Raw genomic sequence first — 14,867 nt, 5'->3', positions numbered from 1 at the left:
AGTTTGTTTTCTATGTCTGTGAGCTGTTTCAGGTTCATAAATAGATTTATTTGTATTATTTTTTAGATTGTACATATAAGTGACAGTATATAATATTTGTCTTTCTCTGTCTCTTATTTCATTCAGTATGATAATCTCTAGGTCTATCCATGTTTCATTCTTTTTTAGAGCTGAGTGTTACTCCATTGTATGTACGTACCACATCTTCTTTATTCATTCATCTCTCAATGGACATTGAAATTGCTTCTATGTTTTGGCTATTGTAAACAGTGCTGCCATGAACATAGGGGTGTATATATCTCTTTGAATTAGAGTTTTCTCCAGATATATGCCCAGGAGTGGGATTGCTAAATCATATAGCAACTCTATTTTTAGTTTTTTTAGGAACCTCCATACTGTTTTCCACAGTGGCTGCACCAATTTACATTCCCACCAACAGTGTAGAAGGATTCCCTTTTCTCTGTACCCTCTCTAGCATTTGTCACTTGTAGACTTTTTGTTGATGTTCCTTCTAACCGGTGTGAAGTGGTACCTCATTATGGTTTTGATTTGCATTTCTTTAATAATTAGCAATGTGGAGCATCTTTTCATGAGCCTGTTCATGTCATCTGTTTCTTAACAGCAAAGAAAACAATCCAATCACTATATAAAAGTTTTCCATTCATGGTCATCAACTAGAAAGATTTTCAACTCCAATTTTCCTGTTTATATTTCACCCAAGTACTTTATGCAGCAAGTGAATGGCAGAAATAAGCCTAAAACTTGAGTGTACCAGATGCTCATGTGAGTTTTTTAATTGCACCCACCATCTGACTGCTCTGAAAATACTGTGAGAGTTTCCTCATAGTAGAACAGGCGAATTTGCAGAATATTCATCAGAAATTACGTAAGCACCTAATAACCTTTGAGATGGTAAATAAAATAAATCCGAATGAGAGGCTGTCCATCTTCTGGAGACAGATTAAACACACACACACACACAGGCAGCAGAATAAAAGCGTTAAACGAGGGAAGTATTTATAGGCCATAATAGCCACATCCAGAACAAGGGTATATTTTGGTGGATCTTCAGGGACAGCTTATGGGCTCTGTTTGCCTAGACAGGGTGGAGTGTGTCTGTCATTTTATGGAGAAATTATAAACTGCCATTTGTTCGTGGTTCCGTCTTTCTTTCTTGTGGAAAATGTGGTTTCTCTAGCCCACCACAGTTGAGTTTCTCTGCCCTCCTGTTCCTAAGGTTCTAACTTAATCCATGGAGATTTTGTGCCCTTGAGATACAGAAGTCTATAACGTCCAACTTGGAAAGATACTCAAATATATCATGATCATATTATCCAATATTCCAAAGAATAATGTCCCAAACCACAGTCCTTTGGGTTTTTTAATGGCAAAGTTCTTTTTTTGTCTTGCCAGTAGGTCTGATCATATGCCTAAAGAAAGAATAAAACCCAACTGAAAAAATCCAGAAGCTGTTAAGTTTCGTACTGTGGCTTTGGGCTTTCTGTTGGAAATAGAGAAAAGTTAATTTGTGAGCATCCCTGTTTCTTGTTTGTGGAAAGGTGGGAGAGGGGAAGCTCGAGTTACCATCACTTCCCTGTGGCCCAGAAGGTGAGGCTGATAATAGCCAGGCATCTGCCCACCCCTCCCCATCAGATCCTGCCTGGTAAGACTGCCTTTCAGACTGGCTTTGAAACTCCAGAGTCTCTGTCTGGCTGATTACCAACGTTTACCAAATACAATTCCCCAGAGGAACCTCTCTCCTCTGGTAGTCCAGAGTTAGCCAAGGCTTTGCTGCATTTCCTTTTGTTCTTACTAGTTCCACCTGGTTTTTTGATTACCCCGTTCCTCTTCCTCCTAAGGCTTAAAACTCATTGTCCTGTGATAAATGACTCACCACGCCTGCCTAGCTCTTCCTTTTTGCTACGTTACTAGCATCAAGCTCTCCTGGCCTTTTACCATCAATTTCTCCAATGCCTCATTCGTATGTTTTCTTCCCAAGTTCTTTTGGGTTGCGGTACCTACTGCCACTGCCATGGTTCAAGGCCTCCTCTTTGCTTCCTGAGTTATTGTAAAATCTTCACAACTTGTCCCTTTACCATCTTCCTGCCACACACACACACACACACGCATGCAGACATCTCTCTACTTCTCCTTGCCCTCCTCCCTTCATTCTCTGTAGACCACAGCCCTTAACACGGAATAAAAGGCCCCACCACAACCTGGAAGCTTCTTACTTTTTTTAAATACTTATTTATGTATGTATTTGTTTTTGGCTGCACCACGTCTTTGCTGCTATGAGAGGGCTTTCTCTAGTTGTGGCGAGCAGGGGCTACTCTCTAGTTGCAGCGCGTGGGTTTCTCTTTGTGGTAGCTCCTCTTGTTGCAGAGCACGGGCTCCAGAGTGTGCAGGCTTCAGTAGTTGTGGTACATAGGCTTACCTGCCCCGAGGCATGTGGAATATTCCTGGACCAGGGATCAAACCCGTGCCCCCTGCTTTGGGAAGCAAATTCCCAACCACTGGATCACACCAGGGAAGTCCAGCTTCTTATTTCTTAAACTTCTCCTCTCCCCTTATCCTTCATACACTTGGTCTGTTCAGGCAACCGTAACAAGATACTCAGCGGCTTATAAATAACCCACATTTATTTCTCACTGTTCTGGAGACGGGGGAGTCCAGGTACCAGCAGATTTGGTGTCTTGTGAGGACCACTTCCTGGTTCATGGATGGCATGTTCTCGCTGTGTCCCCCACACTGCTGTACGGGGTGAGAGATCTCTCTGGACCCTCTTTTTCTGCGGACACTAATCCCATTCATGGTGGCTCTATTCTCATGACCTCATCACCTCCAAACACCCCACCTCCTGATACCATCATGTGAGGGATAAGGATTCAGCGTGTGAATTTTGGAGGGACACAGGCATTCAGTCTGTTGTGCACATACACCCACACACCCTTGCCTTTCCCATGCGCATTTGACCTCTGCTAGACGTCGGTCTCTTGCTGACTCGCCCTTCACATTAAGAGGCCCTCCAGTCCCTTCTCTGCCTGGACTCGCCTGCGTGTTCCTCATGTCCAGCCTGCAGGGTTGCCTCCTCCTGCTCCTCTGAGTGGGGCACGTCTTCCTCCTCTGTTCTCCTGCACCGACCTCACCAGGTGTCTGTCCAGTTCGATCTCAAATTCAAATGACCCGTTTGTGCATATGTTTCCCACTGTAGCTTGTAAGGGAAGGATTGTATCTTTTTTATCTTTAATTGAAATATAGTTTATTTACAATACTGTATTAGTTTCTGGTGTATAGCAAAGCATCAGGTACATATACACGTGTGTCCATGTGTATATGGACAGTCATTTCAGTCATGCCTCTCTGTCACCCTGTGGACTGTAGCCCACCAGGCTCCTCTGTCCATGGGATTCTCCAGGCAAGAATACTGCAGTGGGTTGCCATGCCCTCCTCCAGGGGTTCCTCCCAACCCAGGGAAGAACGCACATCTCCTGCATCCTCTGCATTGGCAGGCAGATTCTTTATACACATGCACGTATAAATATACATATTTTTTCATATTCTTTCCATTATCTATCAAGATATTTAATGGTATATATTGAACTGTATGTCAACTGTAGTTCCCAACAAGTAGGACCTTGTGATTTACCTTGTTTATATGTAGTAGTTTGTGTCTCTTCATCCCAAACTCCTAACTTATCCCTCCCCTCTCCTTCCCCCTTTGGTAACCAAAAGTTTGTTTTCTATGTCTGTGAGTCTGTTTCTATTTTGTAAGTAAGTTCATTTGTATCATTTTTTTAGATTCCACATATGAGTTATATACCCTATGGTATATGTCTTTCTCTGTCTGGCTTCCTTAGTATGAAAAGTAAGTCTATCCTTGTTGCTGCAAATGGCATTATTTCATTGCTATTATGGCTGAGTAGTATTTCACTGTGTATATATACTACATCCTCTCTTTGCATTCATCTGTTGATGGACATTGTAGGTTGCTTGCCTCCACGTCTTACCTATTGTAAATAGTGCTGCAATGAACATTGGGGTGTGTATATCTTTCCGAATTGTAGTTCTTTATGGATGCTATGCCCAGGAATGGGATCGCAAGATCGTATGGTAGTTCTGTTCTTAGTCCTTTGAGGACCCTTCATGCTGTTCTCCACAGTGCTGCACTTTATTTGCCTTTGATCCTAAAGCACCTTATATTGTGTCCAGCGTTTGGTAGGTGCTCAGGAATGTAAATGAGGGACTGTTTGGCACCTACTGTGGTTTCTCGTTTCCTTCCTTGTTTGCATATAGCTGGAACTAATGTTCTTCCGTGCTTAAGCCTAGTGTCCTTCCCCTGTCAGCCCTCCTCTGCCTGCAGGTGTCTGTGTCACAGAGTAAGGAGGAAGAGAACCAGAAAGGTGCGGCACAGCTCTGTCCTTCGTACGAAGGTGAGCCTGGCGCCCCAGCTGGCAGAGAGGCAGAAAGTGCCCACGCATCCAGCTCCTTCATTTATCCCTTTCGTCAGTCAGTCAGTCAGTCAATTATTCTGACTGATATACTTACTTATGCGCCTCTTCTGTCCTGGGAATCTGTCAGCAAACAAAAGGGACCAAACTTGCCGCCCTCGGGAGCTTGCACTCTACAAGGAGAGACAGGCAGGAGGCATAATGAATAAGTAAATCATTAGATCCTGTGCTGGAGGGTGCCGATTGCTGTAAGGAAGATGAAGCAGAGGCCGGGAAGCATGGCGAGGTTGCTGTTTTAAATTCAGGATGTGATGTTTTAAAAAGGTGACATGAGCAAAGCTTTGAAGGATGTAAGCGATGAGCCACGTGGGTGTCTTGGGGGAACATTCCAGACAGAGGAGAGAGCTCATCACAGGCCCCCGGTGGAAGAGAGTGGCTTGTCGGGAACAGCAAGGAGATGAGGGTGGAACAGCAGGCGAAGTGAGGGGGGTAAAGAGGTAGGAAGGTGTCTGTACTGGGGGCAGTGGGACTGACTGCTGGAGAGTGTGGATCTAGGAGGCACCCTGACCCCAAGGGGACGGTTTGGGGGCTGTGTGGGGACCAGACTGCAAGATAGGCAGAGGGCACTGCCAGGGTGCCAGCTGGGTGGCCATTGCAGGAAGGGGGCAAGTGATAAAGTGACGATGATGAGCAGGCTTAAGGGTCTGGATATTTGGAGATTTTTCTGGTGAGCTGGATGTGGGATATGAGAGGACAGAATGTGCTGGTGGAAAGCTGGAGTGGCCGTTAGCCAAGAGGGCAAAGCTTTGGGTGAAGGTGGTTTGCGGAGGAAGTGCGTACGTGCTCAGTCATAGAGTTGTGTTCGACTCTTTGCAACCCCATGGACTATAGCCCACCAAGCTCCTGGTCCATAGGATTTCCCAGGCAAGAATACTAGAGTGGATTGCCATTTTGTAGAAGATAGGTCAGTAGTTCACTTTTTTTGAGATATTTAGCAGCTAGCCAAAAGGAGATGCTGAGTGGGCAATTTTGCATTCATCATGTACAAGCCTAGGAAATGAGGAAGTCCCGGCAGAGACGCAAAGTGGGACTCAGCCAAGTAGAGCTGATATTTAAAGACTTCATGGCTCAGTCCTGGAGGTGACAACATCTGAGAAAAAGACACCATAAATCCAGCTCACACTTCAAATTTTTTAAAATGCAATATATAAAAAATGAAGTAATTTCTCCTCAAAGTGTAAAGAACCCTGCTGAGATGTATAGTTGCATACATTGGACTCTTCAGTCACTTATTCACTCAGCAAACGTTCCTTAGGTGGCAAGTGTGTGGTATGTGTACACCAGGTGGGACTGTAATACAATTCAGAGGAATAGCAGTGATAACAACAACAAAAACAAACTGGACTTTTCAGATCATCCTGATGGTCTGTCCCTTTTTTGATGCACAAAAGGAATAACTCTAACTCTTACATTTTATTTATTTATTTGGCTTGTTGGGCCCTAGTTGCGTTATTGTGGGATCTTTAGTTGCAGAGCAGAGGCTTAGTTGCTCCCCCCAATATGTGGGATCTTAGTTCCCCAACCAGGGATCAAACCCATGTCCCCTGCATTGCAAGTCAGATTCTTAACCACTGGATCATCAGGGAAGTTCCTAACTTTTGTGTTTTAAACGGATTTATTGATGTACCATTGACATACAATAGCCTTCACATATTTAAAGTGTACCGTTTAGTGAGTTTAGACATATGCAGGCAGGTTGGTTGGTCTAGGGGGATGATTCTCGCTTTGGACATATGTCCACACCTATGTAACCATCACCACAGTCAAGAATTATAACTCCATATTTTCATCAATCATGCTTACTGAGAGTTTGGTGTGTTTCAAGCTCCCTGCTGGACACTGTGAAGGATATAAGATGAAATCACTATTCCCTGCCTATGTGTTTGCTCAAATTTAAAATTCTGCCTTTCTCTAAAGAGTTAACGCATCATACACTCATTTCCAGGTCTTTCCTCTGATGTTTGCTGAAAGTACACTCAAATTTGGTTACCAAAGGCTTTGAAATGACATGTGTAAACTGGTTGACACCTGCGTTCCTGGTTAAATTGGGAAAGAGGAAAGGTCAGGAACCCTGCCATCTTTTCATCGGTTCTGATATAAGCAGAAACTTTTCTTTAATTTCTTCTTGCATGGAAACAGCCCAAACAGTAAGCTCTGTTTCCCCCTTTTTCCCTGTGTGTAGGCAGGATAGTAATTACCACCTGCTGAAAACTTGGAGAAATCCGTTCCGTGTCCAATTAGAATTTTTGATTTGACTGGTAGATCCGGCATCCTGTCTTTATTTCTGTGACTGCTGTCAATGATACGCACCCTGGGGACTTCCCTGGTGTTCCAGTGGTTAAGAATCTGCCTTGCAATGCAGGAGACACGGGGGTACTATTAATAAGATCCCACAAGCCACAGGGCAACCAAGTCTGCACGCTGCAACTACTAAACCCACGGTGCCACAACTCGAGAGACCGTGGGCCACGACAAACAATCCCACCTGATGCAACCAAGACCCAACACAGCCAAGTAAACAAATAAGTATTAAGAAAAAATAACATGCCACTGAGAGGCTGTGCATCCTGGGGTGAAAAGAGTGGGGAGCTCTCTTTTGGTTTTGCAGTCCTCCCTCGCCCTCCCGCCACTTCCCTTTCTTTCCTAAGCTGATGCTGCACTCCTGTTTGTGAATGATACAGGCACCCGGGGTTCCTGTCCTGTCTGTGGCACTGCCGCAGCAGAACCAGGAGGCTGGGGAGCAGGTCTCCAGGAGGCGGCTGGGGTGGCGCACGCGGCAGCCGGCCAGCGTTGCAACCTCCGACAAGATGAATGGAGGGTGAGCCCTGCCAGCGCAGCTCGTGCAAGAGGGGGCAGCCCCTGCCAGCGACACTCCAGCCGAATCCTTTCCAGAGAACTCGGTTATGTAAACATCCAGGCGTCAGCCTCCAGGCCAGATGGACGCCCGGGCCGACGTCTAAGGTAGCTGTGAAAACGGCCCTCGGTGCAAGTCTCCAGGTTCTCAAGTTCTGTCTGCAGCTTTGTGTTGGCAGCACTGGGCCAGGGAGGGGCGAGGGCTCGCTGCTTCCTGCCAGAGCTGGGACCACCCTGCAGGACTGTGTGCCCCAGGTCTGCTGTGTGTGATGCCATTGGAAATTGGTCTGATTTCAGCCTCAGTCTCGGAAGGATCAGTTTTTGGGCTGGAGCACTGCCTTCCAAACCTGGAGGACTGGGCGTCTGCGCGCTGGGCCCCGGGACTCAGCCATGGGTGGCACGTGACTTTGCGTCCTGTGCCGGTTACATGAGAGCAGGTGGTCTGGGGGGTCGTGCATGGGCGGTAGGTGACAGGGTCACCCTGTCACTGGAGCCTTTGCTGTTTAAGCCCACATGCGGCTTTCCCATCAGCCCCGGGAAGACTTGGTCTCTAGATCTTTACCTCCTCTGATTACCCTTCCTTGGCCTTGCTCCAGGTTCTTTCATTTGGTACCTAAAATATGGTATTCAGAATTCAACACAGATTTTGGGCTTCCCAGGTGGCACTAAAGGTAAAGAATTCAACACAGATTTCCAGATACGGTTAACTGTAGTAGGATATAGGAGGCATCCTGATTTCATTATTCAGGATGCTATACTTCCAGCATGTGAACTAAGAACAGGACCTGAAACCTTAAACAATATGACTTCACTTTGTAGCTGTTGAAGATACCATCTAAACAAGCCTCTTGTCCTCTGTAAGTGTGGTTGGCACACTTTCTGTGTCTGGTTGTAAGTTGTGAGGGCGTAGTATAGATATTGAGAGCTTATATTTATGATAGCATCTCTTTTTATGATATGAAAATATCTGTGATTTTATGGACCTGAAGGTCACAGGTACTACTATAGTTTGTCGCCTACATTCTTTTTAAAAATACTTATGTATGTAATTATTTGGCAGTGCCGGGTCTCAGTTGCAGCAGGCAGGATCTTTGATCTTCCTTGTGACGTGTGGGATCTAGTTCCCTGACCAGGGATCGAACCTGGGAGCACCCAAGTCTTAGCTACTGGACCACCAGGGAAATCCCTGTAATAGTATCTCTTTATAGTTTTCCAACTGCTTGTGTCTTTTCTAAGGTACTTAGCCTCAACACTTGCGATTAGAACCCTCTTTCCAGACTCCTCTCATTTTTACACCAGTTAGGATTGGATTGATGTGAAAATATCGTCCAGTATATACATCAGTGATTTAGCCATCCTCAGACTCTTGGCTGGAAGCTGCTCCTCCTTCCTGTTGTAAAGAGGGTTCTCCAGCTGTACTTCTCACTGCTCTGTACCCACATGCCACCCTCTGCCTCAGCTCTGCTGCCCAGCTGATGTTTCGAGAACACACCACATTCTCTTGCGTCCAGGTTCTCTTCCGACGGCACTTCCTCACCAGAGCATTCACCAATCTCCCAGGTGTGAGTGAGGGTCCCCCCACCCTGTGCCCCATTGCATCTTATACTCACCCCATTGTCACACGTTACACTGTAATCTCCTGTTAACTTAAGGTTCTTCTGCTGAACATAGAAGCTCTTTAAATATAGGAACAAAATTGTGTTCATCATTAGATATCTAATAAGATGCCTGGCACAGCACTATGTGCCATAAATATTTGTAGATGAACACACACTGATGGACACAGCTGTGTATAATCCTCTAATCTCATTTCTCTTATTTCATGAGGGTTGGTCACTGGTTTACTCTCTGGATTACTAGAGAGATGGATAGATCTCTTCTAGAGGAGAAATTATTATCAAAGGAGATGAACTCTGCAGTGTGAATCTGCCCACATTGCAGGCAGATTCTTTACCATCTGAGCCACCAGGGAAGCCCAAGAAACTAGAGTGGGTAGCCTACTCCTTTCTCCAGGGAATCTTTCTGACCCAGGAATCGAACCAGGGTCTCCCACATTGCAGGTGGATTCTTTAACAGCTGAGCTATCAGGAAAGCCTGTGAACTCTTTAGCCATTTGCAGTTTAATTTCCTAGGATATTAGTAGTCTTCTACTTAACTTATAATCATCTGATAATTAAATAATTTTATCTTTAACATATTAATCACTTTATAGTTGTTAACCGTACCAACTCGGCATTTGCTTTTCCTTTTTGCTTATGGTGATTTACAGAGTAAAATTACTTTTTTTTTTTTATTATCTTATTTTTTTTTTTTTTATTAGTTGGAGGCTAATTACTTCACAACATTTCAGGATTTACAGAGTAAAATTACTTTTTAGAAAAATAATTTTAAAATGTAATCAAATGTATATACATTTTTCCCTTTTGGCCCATCCATTGCTTTTATACTTAAAAAGATGTGATAAGCCTGTCTATTTTAATATCTCACTGTATGAACCACTTGGAATTTATTCTGGGGACAGAAGTACAGTTTGTGTTCTGAACAGTTTTTTAAATTAATTAATTCTATTTTGGCTGTGCTGGGTCTTCGTTGCCGCGATGGGCTTTCTCTAGTTGTGGTGCTTGGGCTTCTCCTTGTGGTGGCTTCTCTTGTGGTGGTGGAGTATGGCCTCCACATGTGCGGATTTCAGTAGTTGCAACGCATGGGCTCTAGAGCACAAGCTCAGTAGTTGTAGCACACAGGCTTGGTTGCCTCACAGCACGTGGAATCTTCCTGGACCAGGGATTGAACCTACATCCCCTGGAATGGCAGGTATATTCTCAACTTCTGGACCACAGGGAAGTCCAATTTACATTCTTTTAGTCATTAGTCCTACCATTTACCTTCTTGGTGAGGAGATTGAAACTAAACAGGATCTAAGTGGTCCAGAAGCTCATCTTTTAACAAAGATTTATTGGTGCCAATGAAATGAAAATGAAATGAAAACATTCCTTTTCTCACTCTTATTTCTTGGGACGTATCTTGAAAGGCTCTTCTATTGTCCTTAGATGTTCCTCATTTTAAACCTTTGCTTCAGTTTTCCAACTCTGTCCCTCTAGGGTTGTGACACTTTCTCATCTATTTCCATCACATATATAATGTATTTCATGCCCTTGACATGTTGTATATATTATACTAAAATCTATATTTTATACTAAAATATACTAAATTATATACTATACTAAATTCCTTCGTGAATTCTCCATGCAGATACTTTGTGTTCTTTGAATGTCAGAATCTTCACTTTCTCATTCAATTTTATTTTTATTGTGTTATTTTTATCTTTAAAGTGTTTGTATTGAAATTTCGATCTCATGCAAATATTATTCTTGCAGATCCACAGAGGCAACCTCATCTTTTTTTCTGGACTTTAAAACCATTTTCCTTGAGTCTGGGGCCCCCATAGGAATACCCATCTGTCCTTTTCTATAAAAAATCCAAGTGCAGTCATCAGAACAAAGGAAAGTGTAGATCCTTGCCTTTTCCTATGGAAGAAGCACCTCCATTCCACCCAACACTCTATTTTTTTTCCTTATAACTTTTATGGTTTCTTTTTTTAAATTAATTAATGTATTTTAATTAGTCTCTAATTGCTTTACAATATTGTAGTGATTTTTGCCATATATCAGCCATAGGTGTAGATGTGTCCCCCATCCTGACCCCCCCTCCCACCTCCCTCCCCATCCCATCGCTCAGGTCCACCAACACTCTTACCTCTGAGACACTGAAGTCAGAACTCCACCTGCCTAAGCACAGGTGTCATTTTCTTTCTTCTTTGCTCACCTCAAGGAGAACCCTGGAATGTTGGATGGGTTAGAAGGGTTCTTGCTGCCTCCTTTGCATGTTTTGTTTCTTTGGGTTTTATACCTTCCCAGTCGCCTTTGAAGGATGTCTTCATGGACACCCATGTTATAAACAGTTGTCAGTAAGAATAACACCTGAAAAAAAAGAACACCCTGAATCTGCTGAGAGAATCAGGCGGGGTCTCTTTGGCAGCAGGAGGGCTTCATCTCCTCCTCTGATAACAGACTGTGTGTTGCCCAGCAGTTCTTGTGGTCCCCGCCAATGTCAACGTGGGGTACTTACACCCCTAAACCTCCATTCCTCCACTGGCTCTGACATGCCTTCCATCAGCTCTCGTGGATTCTGACACATGACCAGGGCCCAGGGACTTTGCTCTGTGAAGGCCTAGTACTTACTCAGTGCAGGGAATAGCTATCCAAAAGATACCCAGCTGGCTCATCGCCCCCTCCCACCCGGCCACAGTAATGGACAGCCTAGTGTGAGTGGCAAAAAGTTGCAGTCTCATCAAGGCCATCCTGTGCCTGTAGGGGAGGGGTGTGTGCATCATTGATGAAAACCGCATTCCATGCTGCAGGTCAGGACGCATTGTCTCTCATCTGTCTGACAGTGCTGCTCAGACAAACGTCACCTTCCCAAACTAGAGCCTTCTGTGCCAAGCAGAGTTCCACACACTGTGTACATTAACTTGGTTATTCCTTTTGGCAGCCCCACTAGGTTGGCATGAGGACGGTTTCCATTTCAGAGACTGAGGAGTGAGACACAAGTTGGTGAAGTTCTTGTGGATTCACACCTTAGCCCCTGGTGAAGCTGGGATAAGACACGAACCTAGGTGGTCCCGCCCCAGAGCCTTCCTCCCATCTTCTCTAAGCCCTGGCACCGTGACCTGGGGAGGACAGAGGCAGGGGAGACTCGAGGCCTGGCATCAGGGCTGCCAGACCGGGCTGGGAAATCACACATCACACACACCGTTCCCTGCCCCTCCGCCCCCCGCCACTGGCGGCCAACGGGGCAGAGAAAGCTTGTGCATCATCATAGAGTCTGGAAGAATGAATGAGAGTCACATCCATCTTTTCCTTAAACTAGTGACCTCCGAGAAACAAGATGAAGCTTCCTTTGGTCACTGCTGTGTCTCCAGCCCCTTCTGTGTGCAGTCTGCAACAGGCAGGCAGGGTTTGTCCTCTGGGGACATGAGGGAAGAGAAGGTGGTTCCAGGCCAAAGAGATGGCATGGGCTGGGCCTGGAAACAAGGGTGGCCCTCAGAGGAACAGAACCTAGAAGTCCAGGGCAGTTGAGTCCTGGACTTCGACTGGTCTTGGAATTGCGGGGATGGGGTTAGGGAGGAAGGAGAGCATTTGGAAACAACAACAAAAAACAGGTCAGGTGAGATGAGGCCGGATCTCAGAGGGCTCATGATCCAGCATTCAGGCATTAGTCTCTCACAAGTGGTAGCAACAGTGTGTAATCAACAGGAGATGTTTTACAACCTCCTCAGGAATCTCCTTCTCGGGCCTTTATTCCCCAGGGCCTTCTGTCCAGATCTGCTCAGGATCCTGCTGTCTACACATCCCCACCTCTGTTCCCAGACATCCTCTGTCCAGACTTCCCAGGATTCCCTCTCATGTCGAAACTCCCAGCTCACCTTCACTTAATGAGAAAGCTCCATTCCTTTTGCCCAGCCCTCTCCAAATAATGATCATAATAATACATCAAGTAGCATGGAGTCTCCATGAATCTTCAAAGACCTTAGTTGTTCTACTTGCAGAACCAAAGTTGTGTGGAAACAACTTTTTTGGGTAGAAAGCAAAAGCTTGCCTATAGATGTGCTGTTAATGAGGTGAATATGTGTTAACAAGTGTATTTTGGATAGGCTAGCAGATTGAGATCTTGCTAATGTACTCAAAATGTTGGTCAAGAAAATCATTGTCTTCGGAAGATGCTCTGGCAGCAGCAGGAGCCAAGTGTGATGACCAGGTCACTCTTCTTTCCGTGTCCAGCTGGTTAGAATGTAATTCAGAAAGTACTGCTGCCTTCCAGGAACTGAACGCCTCACCTGCACTTCCGTTCACGTCTGTTAACTGAACTGTAGTATCATCACTATTCCGTGGTCACTTAGCAGGTGTCTGGGCTTCCCTGGTGGCTCAGCTGGTAAAGAATTCACCTGCAATGTGGGAGACCTGGGTTCAATCCCTGGGTTGAGAAGATCCCCTGGAGAAGGGAACGGCTACTCACTCTAGTATTCTGGCTTGGAGAATTCCATGGACAGCATAGTCCATGGTATTGCAAAGAGTTGGACACGACTGAGCGACTTTCATTTTCACTTTCTTTCACTTAATGGGTGTCTGTGGTGCATAACCAGGGCCCATGCATGTGGCTTTCCCAGTGTCCTTTTCATCCTGACTATGTAGTTGGCTCTCAGACAGGAGAGTCTGATTGTCACACTCTAGCCCTGGACTGAAATGCCCCTCTTGGGCCTTGACCTTCTGGATCTGAGACACACCTGTCCAACCTCCATGTCTATAGCTTGTCCTCAGATTGCAGTGTCTTGTTGGAAGAGAAAAAAATGTCCCTTCCTTCCCTACATCCTACAACAGAGCTCTGGCTGGGAGCTCCTCCTCACTGGGATCACATGAGCCCATCAGTGGACTGGCTGTCCTCTCCTTTGACTTTCTAAGTCTATCCCTCATTATTTCAACTTTATGCCCCAAGACTGATGTGAATTTTTTGATCCTCTCACCTGCAGCCCCATCTGGAGAGGATTGAAATGATAGTCCAGTAGGACTTGTGGCTTGATCACACAGAGCAGTGGTCTGCAGGGCAGCAGAATTGGGGACTAAAATTGTCCACTTGTTACCAAGTCGGAGCTTGTACTGTTTGCTGCATGACAGTCTAATAAATCGAGAGATGAGTTGTTGGAGCAACAAACAGCCTTTATTCAGAAAGCCAGCAGATCAAAGAGATGGTGGACTCATGTCCAAAAGAACCAGCTTGCTTTAATTAGAATTCAGGCCTCTTTTATACTGAAGGAGATGGGGTGTGGTTGGTTGTTGCCAACTTTCTGGTGTTGGAATCCCTTGGTCTTGCAGCTGTCACCATAATTCTGGTCACAGTGGTCCTATAAACCTTCAACAAGATAAATGTTCTCTGTTTTGCCACTTTTTATCTCTAAATGAATAGGAAAGTTTTACCTTTAAAGGTCAGAGCCTTGAGAATGGGGTGTCCTATATATTTCAGACTGTAGGCAGCATTCGTTCAAGCAATAGAATACAAAGGTTAAAGAAAAAGAAACAGATCCAACATGGAGTGAGATTTCTTCTTCCCTGTGACACACGGGGCCACGGCAGCTCTCTCTTGTCCCCAGCTCTTAGTGCTCCACAGCAGCATTACTTCTCTTCCTGCGTTACCAGAGAAAACCCAGTTTCCTTTTGCTGGAGGCAGAGAGACCCAGACAGCAGCATCACTGCCACCACAATTTGCTTTCCAAAGATCCTCCGGTGAACCACTGACTACACTCATGACCTCATCAAATGCACACTTGCAGCTGGTCAAGCTTTGAAGAATGCTAGGCTGTTTCAGTTCTTATTACAATACATTGCCACGTGAATTTGTTTCTAATAAAGACACACATTTAATCATTTTCATCTGGGTTTTATCAGTTCCGAC

General features: G+C 45.1%; 1 protein-coding gene across 6 annotated transcripts in view; it reads left to right on the top strand.

The window, feature by feature from the left end:
• The window catches only part of FRMD4A (FERM domain containing 4A), a 666,577-nt gene that overhangs the window by 429,155 nt on the left and 222,555 nt on the right, over positions 1-14,867 (top strand). The gene's annotated exons all lie outside the window — the stretch shown is intronic.

Source organism: Dama dama, chromosome 23 (genome assembly GCF_033118175.1).
Source record: "Dama dama isolate Ldn47 chromosome 23, ASM3311817v1, whole genome shotgun sequence".
Lineage (NCBI taxonomy): Eukaryota > Metazoa > Chordata > Mammalia > Artiodactyla > Cervidae > Dama > Dama dama.
Note: the sequence above shows the minus strand (reverse complement) of the source record. Positions and strands in the feature narration are given on the sequence as shown.